The 18,405-nt window shown below is 35.5% G+C and overlaps 1 long non-coding RNA gene across 4 annotated transcripts; it reads left to right on the plus strand.

The window, feature by feature from the left end:
- Positions 1–1,569: 1,569 nt before the first annotated feature.
- LOC310899271 lies at positions 1,570–10,851 on the plus strand. 4 transcript variants are annotated; one of them, XR_014584140.1, is made up of 6 exons: positions 1,570–2,314; positions 5,032–5,213; positions 5,765–5,839; positions 6,131–6,242; positions 7,147–7,194; positions 9,711–10,851. It is a non-coding gene; the product is annotated as an uncharacterized lncRNA (long non-coding RNA). The 4 variants fall into 4 exon arrangements; XR_014584141.1 differs by having other exon boundaries at positions 5,150–5,213; positions 6,128–6,242; XR_014584142.1 differs by having other exon boundaries at positions 5,150–5,213.
- Positions 10,852–18,405: the final 7,554 nt, after the last annotated feature.

Raw genomic sequence — 18,405 nt, forward strand, 5'->3', positions numbered from 1 at the left:
TGCTGTAGTTAAAGTAACTCAGTACACTGATGAAGCACTTCTCAAGATACAGAAACATCAGAACAAAGGGATAAAGTGATTCATCTGTGGAGAAATAACTATGATCGATATGCAGGTCTTCAATGAATGAATTTTTATCCTGTGACTTCACTGAATGAAAATGACAGTCTGAAAATCAAAAAGCTGGAAGAAGGAAGATTTTTCCATTTCTTGAGGGAAGTGACCCCAGAAATTATACACTTTCATGTTCAGTTTCCACGCACAGTCAATATTAGGTGAAGTATTTTCTTTAAGGATGTGAGTGACACCTAGCTTCCAAAAATTGCACTCAAGTGCAGAGGGAAAAGGTGAAAGACCTAAAAATCTAACAAAAATAGCCAATAAAAGGGTCAAGAGATTTTTCCAAAGAGAAAAGGCTGTTCATTTTGTACATAGGTTCATCATTTTGAAAGGGACATAGTGAATAACTGACTAATTTTAAAGTCATAAATTTTATTCATGTTGTAGTCGGTACTGTGATTCAGATGTGAGATAATTGTGATTACAGCAACTAAAATTTAAAATAGAATGAAATGTGCATATATATGTACAAACACAAATATATATGCACACTTACTAATAAACATAGCAAAGTAGTTGAGTTATTACTTGCGCAGTCAGAATAAAAATATCAGACTTTCATTAAACACCTGTTTTTAAGCTTTGTCACAACGTACACTTTCAGAGTGCCTTAGAAGTCAACTGTGTATGCCCAAGACTCAACATTCACTGCACCAGTGGAAAAATAGTGAAGTAATCTAAGGAACCAAAAAAGAAGCAACAGGGGAGAGGTTCGAGTTTCGGTCATAGTTTTGGTCAAAACTACAGTTAATTCATTTCAGCACAAATGTGCTGAAATATTCCTGGAATTCAGGAGTCAACAGCAGCATTGTCACTCCCCTCTGTGTTCCTCTTTTCATCTTTCCTTTCTTTTCCAGCTTCTCTCTTTTCCATACATCTGTTTACTTCCAATGAGTAGCCAGCAGCAAGCACACTGTCAGCAATGGCACTCTGAAACCACTTTCTACCACCCTATAATCTTCAAGCAGAGGAGTATAATAAACCCAAGGTTTTTTATAATCATTCCACTATTTCGTAAAGAGACTTAGCTAGGTTTTCTCACACCACATGCTGTATTTTGTGAAAAACCCCATATTTTCAGCATATCAGGCATGCCCTGAGAGTGCCTATTGCCTCAAGCTCTCCAGATAGTGAAGTCCAAAGAAAACTGGTCTTGGTTTTAAGCAGCCAAATTTCACCTCATTCTACCTTTAGTTTCCTTTGGCATTTTTGTTTTATTTAAGGGCAGACCATAAACACTGGTCTCCTGCTTTCAGCTGGGATAGAGTTAATTTTCTACCTACTAGCTGGTACTGTGCTGTGTTTTGGATTTAGGATAATGTTGATATTAGGATAATGTTTATAACACACTGATGTTTAGCTGTTGCAGAGCAGAACTTACACTAAGTCAGGGCCTTTTCAGCTTCTCATTTTGCCCTGCCAGCAAGCAGGCTAGAGGTGCACAAGAAGTTGGGAGGGGACAGAACCAGGACAGCTGACCCAAAGTGGCCAGAGGGATGTTCTGTGCCATATGGAGTCATGCTGGACAACAAAACTAGGGGTAGTTAGCCATGGCTACTGTTGCTTGGGGGCCAGCTGGGCATCAGTCATCAGGTGATGAGCAATTGCATTGTGCATCATTTGCTGTGTTTATTCTTCTTGTTGTCTTTTGTTCGTTTGTTTTTCTTTCATTTTTTTATTTTTTTTTTTTTTGTTCTTCCATATTAAACTGTCTTTGTCTCAACTCACAAATTCTAGCACTTTTCAGTTTTCTCTCCCATCGCACTGGGGTGGGGAGTGATCAAATAGCTGTGTGGCGTTTAATTGCCTTCCAAGTTAAACCACAGCACCTGGTATTGATAGTGGAAACTTTCACATTTTCTGCTAGAAATTACTGTTTAAGTGGGGTCATGGTAGTGAGTAAGTCATTAAGAAGTGAATGGGGAGATTAGTGCATGTCTAAAGTAAGATTAGAATGAAATAAGGTCAATAGTGCCTGACTAGTTACTCTCTTACTGGATGAATGCATGTTAAGAAAATACTTACAACCTGTGTAACTGTTTTAACAGGAACACGGAGTTAGGTCTTTCTACTTATTGTCTACATCTTTTTTAAGGATTAGCCAGCTATACAAAAGCTAAGAAAAGCTATGTGCTAGGACTATAGACCCAGAATAAGATTCACAACTCAAACTACCTTGCAGTGAACAGTGAAGGTAAGGTTTGGCTGATACTGGTTTTTTTTTTTTTTTTTTTTGGTTTTCAAGTAACCTTTTAACATTCTGCGTTAGCTCAGTATGCTAGTGTCAGACCTGAACAAAATGCTGTTGTTAAAGAGCTGAGTTTTAATCCTAGAACTGAATTTCTGATCTGTATTTTTTATTGGTTCTTCCTTTTTCTTTCATACTCTCTCTGAGATTTGTACTGTAACCTTAGATTTAAAGCTGGAAGTATTTCTGCTAACCTTATAAATTAGTTATTATTTTCAACTGCTCTCACTTCATTTATCTGTTCCAGAAATTCTCTTAGTGTACTGAGAATTGTGTTGCACTTGATTTAGAAATACTGCGGGGCACTCTAGTCTGCATTTCTGTGACCATCTGACCTGTTTGCTTAATTTTAATCAGATTAAACGCAGTATACCTCTGCATTTCATAACTGAAGAAAGGAAAGGAAGTTTCAAATACAGATAAGTCACAGTGTGGCCCTCAAATTCGTGAATGCCCTGTCATGTGTTCTGAATTTTATTTATCAATCTGGTCACTGAAAATGTAAAAGACGTCTATATAGTCGATGACAAGAAGATTATCCTTTATAGGACAGAACAGAGAAAAGCAAGTGTCGATCCTTTCCAGAACAGCCAGTATGACTAGAAATCAAAGGTCAGACATAACCTCAGTGCTTCCTCAGTCTATCCCTCTGCACCAAGACAGGGTCAACTGTACATGTCATTCCTCATAGATATTTAACTTGTTACTAAAGACCTCTGTTATTGGAAATTAGTAAATGCTTCTTTTTTAATTTATCATCATCCTATGTTTACAAATATGTCCTGGTAGGATGTGCTACATGGCTGTGATGCTGCAACAGTTAGTTACAGCCTTCAAGGCATAGTATAGAGTGAATGAAAATCTGGTGAGTGTGTGTCCATGGCAGGTATTTCTACAACATGGATTCATGAAAATTTAAACTCTTTTTTTTTTTTTCTATGCTTAATTAAGACAACATTCTGGTAAGGGAATGGGAGGAGATGCTGTCAGGTGCCCATGAGTTAAACCAGAAAAATAGATTTTTTTTTTTTCAAATATGTATCCATTTCTCTGTATCAGCAAGCTGTCTTACATGGAAAAGGGTTTTAATTGAAAATCAGCTGTGTCAGATTTCCAATATACAATGGCAATGCATGTCTTTCTAAAATTTATAGATGACATTTTTCTGACAGTAAATGCATTGAAGACATTTTTGGAAACTGACAGAATGACCAGATAAAAATTATTCATGTATCACTGTGGCTGTTTTTGCTGCCAAATGATTGGCACGATCTCATTGCCAATACTCTTGATCAATCAGATTCATCCTTAAGTACTTAAAGAGAAACAAATTACCAAGATTAATAACATTTCAAATTTAATGTCCATCATCCACAAGAAGGCATTTTTGGCTGTAAGTATTTCCTGTTTCACAAGGTGTGGGCAGCAATTCGAAACATAAAAGCAGTAAGAAAGATATAACAGAGGGGAAGCAAAATCACTAAAAAAAGAAAATCACGAAAGTAAGAGACTGTGGATTTTAAAGTATTGTGAAAAAAAATATGGACAAGAAGAGAAGTTTTGAAAGGAGAATTGGACTGAAAAATCCAACTTAATAATATAGTCCACCACTTGCTTGTTGCATTCTCCCTAATGATGCAGAAATATTCGGTAATATTTTCTGTTTTATGTTTGAATTGATAATGTCAAAGCTTTTCTAGTTGTAATTGAGGAGGCTTTACTAAGAGTAAACATTTTTAAAATTACCACCCCATTTTACCAGAATTGTAGATAGAAGAGATCTCTGACCCGCTGTTAGCAATTTTAATTAAGTCTTGGCATGGCAGAGAAATTATAAATGAATAAAGTATGCCATTGTAAACATTCAAATAGGGTGTGCTGGATGACCCACATGACTATGGGCAGGTTAGCTAGACATCAGCCCACGGGAAAATAATGAGAGTTCTCATACAGGATTCAAAAAATAATGAATATACAGGCCTATAATTAATATAAGACAAAGAACAGAAATATAATCCAAGCAATCAACATACTTTCCTAAAAATGCATCTTGTCAAACATTTTAGTTTAATTATTTGGGAAAATTGCAGGTTTGATTATTAGAGGTAATGACACTAGGCATTTGACTTAGAAGCACCCAGCATTCTGATGTTAAAAATAGTGTCATATTTCAGATTTTCAAATGCTGTTGTCAAATGGGATTGTCAGGTAATATGGGCAAGGTTCCACTGAAGCTCAACAGCCTTCAACGCTTCCATTTATTATTAAGAGAAAATATGAAATAATACCATTTTTTAATTATAAAGTAGATAGACAACACTGGAAGAGTAATACATCATTGTGAGTTCAGAGAAGCCAGAGAAAGAAACTAGATCATACGTAACAAGAGTCTGTTGATTCAAATGTACTTTTAATGTAGCCAGCAGCAAGCTTACACATCTAGAAAGACACTGCATCTACAGGATAGGAGACTGAGAGGGAAAGGAATAAGACTAAAATAGATTTGCAAATCACATGGGCCAGAGAAGTGAAGATGAGATTCCAAGATGTAGAATGGACAAAAACTGCATAAGAAATTGTTCACTGTACAAGTACGTGTCAGTAAGTAGCCTCTACAATTCCTGAGAACGAATTTAATTTTTTTTTTCTATTTACTGTTCCAGAAATAACCCCAATATGTGGGCTTTGAAAGAGGGGAAGGAATGCAAGATCCTAAGGGTTACCTTAATCAATAACCAATGGTTACAATTTGATGTGTATTTATTTATTTTATGACTGCAGATGTAACAAAGTAATGACCAATATACTAAAAAAAAAAAGGATTCACCGTTTTCTAATTCAACCGGTAAGTATGACACCTGTGTGTGGCCCAAGAAATATGGCCCAAGTAATATGAACCAAGTATATGGCCCAAGTAATAGAACAGATCAGACTAAATAATCTAAATTTTCCTTCTTAACTTAAATTGCATGAATCAGTATGTAAAATTACACTCAATGACTGGACCTAGCAAAATGCAACTATTTATAGACAATAAATTAATTTTAGAAATGAACTATAATCCTCTTAGTGGGAAGGAAAATGAAGTGAAGATAGTATAATTGAAAGAACGGGAAAAAAAAATCCATAGCTTAGCGACTAGCTGAGGAAATGTATTAGTAATGGATGTTGTCATTTTATTGCCGTTGCTTTTTGCTTACTTTTTTGTTTTAATCTAGAACTTTCAGTAAGCTAACATGTATTATTATCTGACAAAATTTCAAGATACAACAATGTAAACAATATTGACTTCTACTGAATAATTATTCATAAGCCAAGTGTATTATTCTGAGAAATACAAGGAAGGCTCAGTCCAAAATAAATAGCATTCATGTACTCATCCTATTTTCTTCTAAGACCATTTTCCAACAAGGAAAGGAAGAATCTGCCATCTGTTACTTTGCTAATGCGTCTTTTAGCGCACACATTAAGGTAGGTATTCTTGTAAAAGATTATCAAATTAAAATATTTGCTTTTTTTTTTTTGGTGTAAATTTTTAACATGATTAAAAAGTAATGGCTATGGTTAGCAAGCCACTAAAATAAATGTTTAGAATTATACATCTAAACCAGTCCACTATTGAATTAAATAATTTAAAGAGGTGTCCCTTTGGGCTAGCCTACAAGATATAAATAAATGGTTATTTGACTTTACTGGCTATTCTGAGTGCATCACTATTGTGCTTTTGACTACATTTTCATTTTGTTTCACTTGGGAAAGAAGATGTGGTGGTTACCCACTGCAGAACTGAGAACTGGTGGGCTAGATCTATCCCCAGACTACCTTACTGATGAGTATGCCTACTACCGTATGCAAGAACAAGATATTGTGATGAGTAAGTGCACTTTATTCTGAGCAGATGAATGATTATCACAGTGACAAATGTGCACCTTCCTAAAAGCTACAAAAAACAAAAAAAAGTTTTCCTCCTGGTAGATTTTGCTTCCCCCCCCCCCCCCCCCCCCCCTTTTAATAGCCCAATATTCCACTTACAGATGTTGAAAGAAAAAAACACTGAATAGAGAAAAAAAAAAGAGTAAATTTACACTGTTGAAAATCGTAAATAGTATCTGCTGTGTTTTTTTGGCAAGATTATTCTTGGCAAGATGATTCCTTTTTGTGACAAGACTACAGATTCTACTCCTTATCGTCTTTGTCTCTATTAATAAGGAGCTAAAAAATGATTAGAGGACTGGAGCACCTGTCATATGAGGACAGGCTGAGAGAACAGGGCTTGTTTAGCCTGGAAAAGAGAAGACTGAGTGGAGACCTCATCAATGTATATAAATATCTGAGGAGAGGGTACTGAGAGGATGGAGCCGGTCTCTTTTCAGTTTTGCCCAGCGACAGGACGAGAGGCAATGGGTACAAACTGAAGCACAGGAAATTCTGGCTGAATATGAGGGGGTATTTCTTTACTGTAAGGGTGACAGAGCACTGGAACAGGTTGCCCAGAGAGGTTGTGGAGTCTCCTTCTCTGGAGATATTTAAAACCCACCTGGATGACATCCTGCTCAACCTGCTCTAGGTGATCCTGCTTGGCAGGGACTAGGGATCTTCTTGGCAAGGGACTTCAGAGGTCCCATCCAACCTCAGCGTTTCTATGGTTCTCTGAAAAAAGAAGGAATATTGCAAAACAAGTACAGATAATTCCATTACTTATGGTCATAAAATAAGAGCCATTATACTATAACCCATAGCTTACTTTCATTGGCTCTAAGCCTTAATATCTATTTCAGGGTAAATTATGAAGAAGGTCTGAGTACTACCAAGGAACTGAAGAATCAGTGAGTATGTTAAATTATTATGCAGTGCTGATTTAGACACAAAATAATTGGTGTCATTCACAGAGCATTAGTATGAGGTAAAATGAATGCTTTCATCTTCAGCCACAATCTAATTAAGAAGCTTACGTTTTTATTTTAAAAGTTTGAATGTAAGCATAGAAACCAAATCATTGCCGGGGAGTGGAGGCAGAATAAAATAAAAAGGGTATAGTAGGGTTCAAGTTCTGAAATATCCTTTGGTATACAATAAGTAGTATGTAAGAATACCTACTCATGTTTCTGTGGATATCTTTCCCTTTCACACCATTTCAGCTTATCATCTGAAAAAAAAATTAATGAAAATCTAATATTCAATTTACATTTTAGCTCTAACTAAAATAAAATATTGTTCTTCCTTTGTTAATTTATAATTTGTTCACAACATCAAAAATTCCCATGTCTTTTGGTGTTCAAAAAGTGGCAAGGAATCTTAGTTTTACTTTTTTCCATACATCCACATTGTATTTTATTCAAATTTTTCAGCTTCATCAACATTAACAATTCTTGCAAAATACAGAACTATTTTTATAAACATTAGAAAAAGTGTATTTTCCAATCTACTGTTGGAAGATACACTTTATGAGTACAAAGATTGAGACAGATTGATGTGTAGTAAGTAAATATTCATATAATGCAAGGCAGCCACCCTTTGGTGGCTTGGCTTGGGTCATGTATCTTATAATGTCCCTAACAACCAAACCACTACCACCTCTCAACACCAAAAGGAATATTATTTTGGACACTTTCAAATAAAAACAGAAAAGAAGCACTGTCTCTTTTATGAAGATGTGCATCACCCTATTTTTCAGATAGAATGTGACAAGAAGGTGAGATTTTGCCAATTAAAGTTTTGCCTCTTACATAATAATATCAGCTGAAAGGGTCACATGTAAGACTGCAATGCAACTACAAAGTTAGTTTTATTTATTATTTCCAGCATACTCTTCTTTCAAAAAATTTCTCTGTATTTCTCTGATAATCAAGGATATTGTATAGATCCAAAAAAAAAAAAAAATCAACAGTGCTAATTAACTAAAAGCTGTTTAAAGAATTATTAAAAAAACCTCCCTAAGAAGCTCAAGTAATGTGTATAATTATATCTGCTGGGGTCTCTTAATTGAGAGAAACTACACCTCCTATAGATTGTGTTGTGTGTCTGAAGTAATGAGTCCTGAATTCAGAAGTCCAAATGACTGCTTAAGGGCTTAGCTATACTGTTTTAATAACAAAAGATTATCAATTAAAAGAAATTCATAAAATCATATTTAAAAAAAAAAGTAATTGTTGGCTTTTCCTGAGATTCTGAAAAATCTGCAATATAGACAAACATATATTACAAACATTTTTTTAATAATGTATTTTGTGGTTGATATAGAATGCATTTGACATGCCTGAAAATAGATATTAACAAATCCCTTTACCAGACTGATTACAGGTCAGGACACTCTGCAGGAAGTAGAAAATTGGAAGCAGTCTGCTTTGAAACAGAAGAAATAACAATTAATAATTAATTAGGCAAGATGATTTTTTCATAGTTATGTTTACACATAAAATCTATAGACTACAGAGTGACAATACAGGGTATGCTCCAAGTCAAATCTTGTGAAGAGAATAGTGGTTTTATTTTACATCATAATAATAATATATTAAAAGCTTACCAGCCAAGCAGTACGATCTACTTACTAATACGTTGAGTACAAATGTCTGAACTATCCAGAGCAGTAACTATCCTTTCTTTATCAAAGATGTTGATAAAAAATATTAGGGAGGTTAAATTTACCTTTTGTCGTTGATGTTGTTGTTCCTACTACCTGCCTGAAAATATTAATTTCCTTAAATAGAAAAGCAGTTATAGCAGCCCATCCCACATTTCAGGGTGATTTCGGATCCATGGAGAGCAAATGTAATTTGGTTCTGACACAAGGGCCCCCTCCCATGAAAACAGGAGCTGAAGGACAGCAATGTAAGCATGACAGCATGGAATAGGTCTGCCTGTTGCAAGAACAACCAGATATGGGAGCTGTCAAACTTTCCTAGGCCTCTTCATATATAAATCATAAATAAAAATCATCGTAGATGTAATAATATACATTTAGTAATAATAAATACTGGACAGTATTTGGTGTCTCTAGGACCATAGAAAGCACTCTGTCAAGTTACAAATGCAGTTCTGAGACACCGTCTTTTGGGTCAATACAAAAAGTTCATAGTTCTTAGAAACGTCTGGAAGCATACAGATGTTTTGCTCATATTAAAACCAGGTAACTCTACATAAACAGCCAGCCTAATGGCCAAAGTCATGCCCCAGGGTTGAAGACCTTCTGTTATATTTCTCAGGCCAAGATAATGGTTGTGTATAAAACGCCAGGTACTGTGCTATTCACTGAGATACACTGTGATGGTGTGAGTAGTGGCCGACATGCCTTATAGGACAGCTTCTCAGACAGAATAAATCGTCATTGATCCTCTATTTTTAGCAGACTTACCTACTTCAGTGAGTGAGTTGACCCAAGAAATCTCCAGTCACTTTCTCCATTTCTGATTCATCAAGGAACACAGTATAAGAAACCTGTTTGAAGATGACTTTGTTTCTCTACTGGTGCTTTTTCATTTGCTGCCCTATTAATGTACAGGAGAACTGATGTAAGAAATCCTCCTATTGCACTGAACTTTTTAGTGTGGGCCTGTATCACATCTGACAGCGGCCAGGTGCTCAGATGAGGGTATAAAAAGAGACCAAATATGTAGATACGTTTTTCCTACCTTTAACATTCTGCAACTTGAAAGGCGGGGAGTTTCTCTAAGACAGAAATTGCATCTTTAGATTTGTATTACATGTGACGGTTTTATTTATTTTTTTAATTCCTAGACTATGTATAATTACTTTTCAAACTGTGTAAACTTTTAGCACCCACATCCTCTGACAGTAGCCCAGTAGTTATGTACTGTGTGGAAAAGTGTGGGGTTTGGTTTTAGACTTACCACATGGATGTTGATGATGTTGATGTCTCTAGAGTTATATTGTTGAAAATGCGAAGTTTTTCCTTTTTACCTTCTCTATTTCACTCCTGATGTTAGAGGTTTTTGTCACACCCAAATTATTCCCTTTTCTAGGCCAGGAGGCCTTAATCCATCCCAGTATTCCTCAGTAGAAGCTGTTTTATAACTCTGACCACCTTCCCTGCCTGTTTTTATACTTCTTACAATTCTACTAAATCTCTTTTACCTGCGCTCATACCAAAGAGCTATTCATACAATGGAACCACTTAGGTTGGAAAACACCTCTAAGATCATCTAGTCTAATCATTAACCTAACACTACCAAGTTTACCACTAAGCCATGTCCCTAAGCACTACCTCTACACGTCTTTTAAATACCTCCAGGGACAGTAAATCAACTACTTCCCTGGGCAGCCTGTTCCAATATCACAACCTTTTCAGTGAAGAAGTTTCACCTATTATCCGACCTAAACCACCCCTAATACAACTTGAGGCCATTTCCTCTTGTCCTATCGCGTGTTGCTTGGGAGAAGAGACCTATCCCTATATCACTACAACCTCCTTTGGGGAGTGATAAGGTCTCCCCGAGCCTCCTTTTCTCTGGACTAAATAACCCCAGTTCCCTTAGCCACTCCTCATAAGACTTGTTCTCTAGATCCTTCACCAGCTTTGTTGCCCTTCTTTGGACATGTTCCACTCTTTCTTGTAGTGAGGGGCCCAAAACTGAACACAATATTTGAGGTATGGCCTCACCAGAGTACAGGGGGACAATCACTTCCCTAGTGCTACTGGCCACGCTATTTCTGATACGACCCAAGATGATTTTGGCCTTCTTGGCCACCTGAGTACACTGCTGTCTCATATCCATATAACAGCTTCTGTTTTCTTTCTCTTGCATTTTCTTAAAACATTCTATTCTCTTTCAACAGCTTCTAAGGACTGAGGTAACATTTTTATGATCCTATCCAAAATGACTTAAAGATCTTATTTTGGGGTTGTAATGGTTACTTTAAAGCCCCTCATTAGACATGTATAATTTGGTTTGTTTTTCTGTGAGAGAATTACTTTGTACTTATCAATGTTGAATTTCATCTGTCACTTTATCACCTAGTCACTCATAGGAGATGAATCAATGTTTTACGAATTTAATGACATATAATAAAGAGTTGTAAGCTCAAGCTAAATAGCATAAAGACCATGGGAAAATTACTTTGCAATTCCACTGAAGCAGAATGAAATCTTTTTCCCTACTTAGTGACATTTCACATGAAGAACAATTAGCTGTGCATTTAAACTTAAGAGAAGTTTTGGGACATGAGATTATCATAGAAACACTTCATTGGTTTATATTTTAATGGAAAAGATTGTCTGCCAGGATTTTTCTATAACAGTTCCTAGTTTTGGAAGTGGGGAAACAGGGCAGGATTCCCACAGTAGGTCATTGTCTCCTTGCCTTGGTGGAACCTGTTGGGCCTCAGGACATTATGCTTGTTTATCTACGAGCATAAAATAAGCTCAGGATGGTTCAGGGGAAAAAAAAAAAAAAAAAAAGTTGCTTCTGAGAGTAATTCTCTTCATAGCCACAAAACTACCTTCTTCCTATATAATTTTGGTGCATAAAAAGGATGCTTTGAATATTGAGTATTACAGATGATTTACAAATCCATAATGGAATATGTTTCTGAGGAGATTTGGCACATTTATTTCATCAGTCCAGTGGGGACTGGGGACTCTCAGAATCTCTCATGAAGCTCTCAGTAATTTATAAAATCAAGGCCTGATGACCTTAAACAAGTCATCTGATTTTTCTCTGTGAAAATCAGTCTATCTGTAAAATTTGTAGTCAGTGCTGCTGTCATTGCATAAACGAGAAAAAAAGAGAAACATGAGAAGAAAACTGTGTTCAATGATCAATCATTTCCATCTTTCTTATTCTCCTTATGATGATTTTATTTTTGCTAACCCTGTATTCTGTAGGTTAAGGAAAAGACAATGTTCTGACAAAATGTACATGGTATGTGATTCCCCAGGCTTAGCCTGCAACTCCTAATGATTGCTAGCTTAGCCAGCAGACAGGTAATACACATTCAAAGCTACTGAATAAAGTATCTGAATATATTTTTGTCAGGAGCTTCAGGACTTGGAAGAAAAGCAAGACGTAATTTCATGTAAAAGCAGTAACATCGGCATTTTATGTCATAAAATCCAAGGTCAAAATCATCATGGCAATGAATAATCCTTGCTTATGTATCTTTCAAGATTTAAACTCCAAAATTAATCATTCAGCTTATTAACACAATGTAGTAAGATAACCACACTTTTATTAATTCATTATAATAAATACAAATCTGAACTTTATTAAGCAAAATGGTCACAATAATAATGGTTTTAAAGTCTGCTTTGCAGACAAAATCCTGCTTGAAGTCACATAAACAACACAGGCTGGAAAAGAAACAAAGTTCCAGCAGTGAAGAACAGAAGAGAACAGCTGGACTGGGTCAGCAAAAGCATCCTGCTCCACAGCTTACCTCTGTTCCCATAAGAAGCATACTGTAGCTTTTGGCATGTAAAATCTTGCTTAGAAAATGCACAAAGGCAGAAGGGAACTGGACCCTGCTATGTATAATCAAGCTGCTGAAAGGCAATACTGAAAGGGGTGATAAGAAATCCTGGAGTGCTTTGTAGTGCCTATAATGACAGAAAGGTTTTATACTAATGGGCACATTTGAATAACGAGCAGCAGCAATAATAAGAATTAAGTCAATGTATATTAGCAATAGTAGCCTCTAACAACAGACAGATCTTTTCTGTTGTGCTTGAAAAATTATGACTGAAAACATTAAGTAAAAAATAAAATAGGAATGTTAACAATATAAAAAGTTTTCTGTACTAAAACATCTTAAAAGGACATTTCATAGGACTCTGTAAAATAAATTTAAGAAAATATGCTTTTCAAAATGCAAATTAATATTCAGGAAGACATATGTTAATCAAAAGTGAAAGCTTTGACAACATAACTTCAAAATTCTGAGATAAATGGGGACCTCAGTAAATAGCAGAGGTCTTTAAAAAATACAAAATGAATTGGATTTTTTTAATGGTTCTTCCTGGTAATCATTTTAGTGCTTTCAAAGTGTTGTCATTTGATTTGGAAAAAAAGTCTGGTGATGTAAATTTAATATCAGAGCTATTGCAAAGTCTGTTATAAAACTTTGTAACATATTGAATGTCATATAAACATTTCTGGCAATCATTTGTCAGATGTCAATGTAAATTGTATTAAAATCTGTAAGAAAATATGAAAACAACTTATGCCATTTGAGAAATACTGTTTGTATGCTTAGCTCTGTTCTGATTTTGTTTATATATTTTTCCTGTATTGTGCTTATCAATATAGTGCAATGCTAGTGTTAAATATGTGCAATTCTTGTCACAAGTAAATTGTCCAGAAAACAGCTGTCCAGATTCTTTGCTAAGGAACAGATACATAGGTGACTTGGAAGCACCTTGGACACAGAGACACAGATCTCAAACAAGATCCCAAGAAGATCCCACTGCCTTTCTCTCTTTTTGCACTTCTCTGCCTCAGATGTGAGATGCTCCAGGGTATAAGAATGGCCTTGGATAACAGACTGCACAATTGCAGGATAAAACACCCCTCTCTGCTACCTGGGGTCTCAAGGAAGATGGGCTCCCATTTCTTGCTGGAGAAACATAAGGGCAGTTGGTGCAACTGCTGCATGCTCTTGGTGGCATTTGGTAGCTGCTGCAGGCTCAGCTCTGCCCAGAAATCTCCCTCTTCTCCCTCAGCCTCAGCCAATATCCTCAGTCTTCAGTAATTCCCAGTTCTGCACTCATCACTAACTGAAGCATCTGAAAAGGAGCAAAATCCGTAATATATGGTGTCAACTTTTACACATTATATATAAAGTTTGATTTTAGTCCTTTAATTAAAAAAATGAAAGTAAAATTTAATTTTGGGAGAGTTTACTGTAAGTGGGAATGGTACCAGTTTGCCCATATAGAGGTAAGTCTTTGGCTTCCAGGTATAGTCTCTGTGTTCATCTGGGCCAGGAGTGGAAGCCCGTCCATGACGCTGACCAGTTTACAATCTTGTTTAAGAGCCCCAAAGAGAGAACATTGTTGACGAGTTGGAGATAGTTTCTTCATGAACTAATTCTTTCAAATAAAATGGTACACTCAGCACTAGCCTCAACCTGCTGCATGTGTTTTTTCACAAGTTGTTATGGCTGGGTTTTGTTCAGGCAGTTTGAGGTAACCAGAAGTCTTGAGAACATATTTAGTGTGAACCAGCTGAAGACTACCTATGGTGACTTTCTGATCAGTGGGGTTGTTTAGCAGAGCTCAGCACTGTGCCAGAACCTTGTTAGACAGTTTTGGGGGCAGGAAGCACAATAAGAGCTCACCTTGCCAAGTGCTCTGCCAAAGTTATCCTTTGTTTCTTTACTCACAGAAGGGGTACTGTTTACAGAGTACAGAGGAAACTGTTTTTACATAAGAATATCCGTTAACATGCTGTTCAGCAGATGCCACCTGGATGCTGAGAGATGTATGCTTCTAGCAATACCTTTAATTTGCTGAATAGGCTATTCAGCAAATTGACATTGCTGCATTGTTGTCTGTTTGTTTGTTTCCATTTTCATTCCAGTACTTCTTTGCATTGTATTTTCATACTGCATATACTATTCTTTGTCCTTTGTCCTTTTTTTTTCCCTTTAATTTGATTTTTCCATTTCTATGAAGGGATTTCCCATATTTCCTTAAACTCTCCTCTTTTATTTATTTAACTATCAATTTATTTATTTATTTATTTTTGGATTCTCTTTCATATCCAGTTTCAAATTTCAGCTTGGCTCCCATGCGGTCAGTTTTCACTAGACTGCACCTTTGCAAATATATCGCAAGATCCCTCTTAGGTGCCCAAAGAACAGTTGTAGCCTCGGTCTATTAAAATATATTACCATCAACAAGGTCAGAAGAGGAAGGATAGTTATTTTTTATTCAGATTTCAGTTGCATAAAGCTACTGACTTTTTAATGGCAGGGTCAATTAAAAAGAGAAAAAACATACATACTCCATTTCCTGCTAGAGCTACATCCTTCTCAGATGCTCTCAATGACGCCCATCTCTCACTGGAACCAGCAGAAGTTCATTTGCATCATGCCCTGGAGATCAGCCTACTACAGCTGTTTTGGAAAGGAGCCAAAGAGCTTGTTCACAGATACATCCTCCTTGTGAGGAACATATAGCCATCAGACCCTATGTCAAAAGGAAGGCAATCTAGCAAGAGCATCCTTCTACTGAAGTGTTGTCCTGAGCAGAAATCTTGTCTGACAGATTCTTGTCTTTCATTTACTTCCTCCCTTGAGCAAGAATGGCCAAAATTTGTGGAAAATGTGCATAAAATAATGAAACTACAGAATTTGTCATGTTCTGGTAAACATCCTAAAGAGTTTGTAAAGCAACTCTGACAAATAAGATCATAAGAGAATGATGAAAAGTAAACTTAGAGAACAGAAAACCAAAAACATCTCCCATTGTCAAAAGCATGAACAGTAACTTAAATTACAGCATAAATTCTGCTTTTGTGCATTTATAGTTCTTTAGCAACTGTTCTCAAAACAATAGAATTACACTGTTGTAAATAATTGAATGATACATCTAGTGATACTTCCAAAACATTTTATACAGGAATATGTTTATACAGGATTACTTAGATGGCTAAAAATTGAAGGTTAAATTCATTTGACTTATTTGTGAAAATTTCTAGTGCCACCTATTGGCAGAGAGAATAAAATGTTAGTTAACGTGCTGCTCTTCAGGAAATATGTTTTTCCTGAGATTATTGAGAAAATAAATGTTTGCATTTCATATTTAAAATACCATTCTGGATTAGTATTAAACTCTTAAGAGGCACACAATTAATTTTTCTATTCTGATTAATGCATTTACTTCCCAATTGCTCCTGCCTGTGAGGTGGAGGCAGTGGTAGATGATGTGCAAATTACCAACCTGCAACAAGACACCCAACACCTTGACAGGACTTCTGAGATGTAGCTAAGAATGAGGAATCTTGCAGAATAAATTTTATCCTTTTCTCTTTCCTCAGGTAATTAATAAATAAAGAGCATTCATGAAGCCTTGAACAACATAGAGTCCTTGCCAGAAAACAATTTGCACTGAACCTTTTAAATAATTCTGCTGATTGTTTGCCTTTTCATAACAATATAAATAATCATAATGTTTGTGTGAAAGTCTATCACAATTTTTTATCGCAATATTTTGAAATTTGAATAGGAACATTTCTATTTATTTTCATCCCTCAGAAAAATAAACAAACCAATAAATAAATGTACTTTCTTAACAATTTTATGTACTTAGGACAAAGAATATATAAAAATAAATTATGGAAAAGAAAAGATTATAAGAATGTTAAATATTTGCCCCCAAAACCTATTTTTTGTTCTGCTGATAACCAAACATTAGTCCTTGCCAAGGAGAATGTAGGAACAAATATAATGCTCAAAGTGTACAACTGCAGCAGAGCCTGGTGAGATTTGGCCTCATCATCTACAACGCATCACACAATGTGAAAGCTCAGCTCCTACAAATACAAGGAGTGAACATTTTCTTGTGCAATAATAGTCCAGGCAGCATGCGGAAAGGCAGATGAAAAAAGAGGATCTGGCAAAAGATGGGTACTTGCTGAAGCAATTGTTTCACTGAGTAATTGTCAGAGATCGTGTATCCCAAGGGATGGATGAAAAGGAAGCGCTTGCAAAGGTATATTTTGAAAATAGTGACAGCATTTTCATACCAACAGTTTTTAATTTGCTTACTCATATTCTGTTCAGATTTTAATTATTCTTGCTACAAATTTCCGTAGAAAATGGAAACAATGGTGAAATTGTGGAGGTTAAATCAGAATGATGTTGTGGATATCTCATTCAGAAAGTGCTATTTTTCAAGTAAGCCAATGTTTTTCAGCAAATATACTCCATTCTAAGTATCATAAATGTAAAATCAATTCAAGTCTTGGCCCAATGAGTTAATGAACTGAAGCACATAATTAGTTTTAAAAAAGGTGCTGAAATTCAATGTAATACATAGAAACAAATACCATACAGTATATCTAAGATTTTGTCATGAAGTAGGACAATATTTTCAAAGAATGTAAATTAAAATTGTATGTTTTTCTATTTGAAGTGATTTTGAAGACATTTCTGTTATGCTTATGAGAATTCATTAATAAGCATTATGAGCATTGTCATACGTTTATGAGAATGAAATTTAGTATCTTTAGACTTCCACTCTGTTTTTAAGAAAACAACCTTTAGTGTGGCAGAGAAGAGAAAGTCAGGGCCAAGAAAACTACACACACACACAAAATATCAGATAACTTTGAAGTTGTTGACAGACTTCAAGAATTATGAGAAGACAAAAGCTTTTTAATGACATTAATGAGTTCAGTTCTCAATAGAGACTCTTAAACTCCAAACATTGGCAGAAGCAATTCACATAAAATATGCATTAATAAATATTTACACACCAATTTATTCTATTTGTAATATATATTAGTTGGAAAAGCATATATATTTAAAATAAACTTCTCAAAATGAAGGCTTTAATATCAACCTCATTTATTATGTGTGCTTACTCTGAATTTAACCTCTTGGACAGCTGAAAGTGGGCCTTCAGTACAGCCTTGAGGTTAATGTGAATGCACTTATCATTTTTATAAAATTGGATTTTAATGAGTATCAAATTAGAGATCCATTTAGTATTTTATCTTGGTTTGCATTAGTTTCCAGATCCCATCTGAAGGAAAAAAATAATGAGAAAGTGTAGAGTTTCTGGAGCCCAAAGAACAAATATTGAAGATGGATGATAAGAGATTAAGGTGCTCTATTTATCCCATGATAAAAACTTGCAGGTAGTGAGCATACATGTACAAAACCACAGCTGTTGATAAACAATAGTCTGTTTCACTCCTAAATTAATTTTATTCTGAACATCCTGGGAAATTGCTATGATCATGTATTTATCTGATGTGCACAGATATTGAGTATCCACACAGCAGTCTCATGACTCTTATAGCAGTCTCAAGTTATTAACAAACATTTAATGTTGCAGTATGTTTACCATTCACCAT

The sequence above is a fragment of the Anser anser genome (genome assembly GCF_964211835.1).
Source record: "Anser anser genome assembly, chromosome: 4".
Classification (NCBI taxonomy): domain Eukaryota; kingdom Metazoa; phylum Chordata; class Aves; order Anseriformes; family Anatidae; genus Anser; species Anser anser.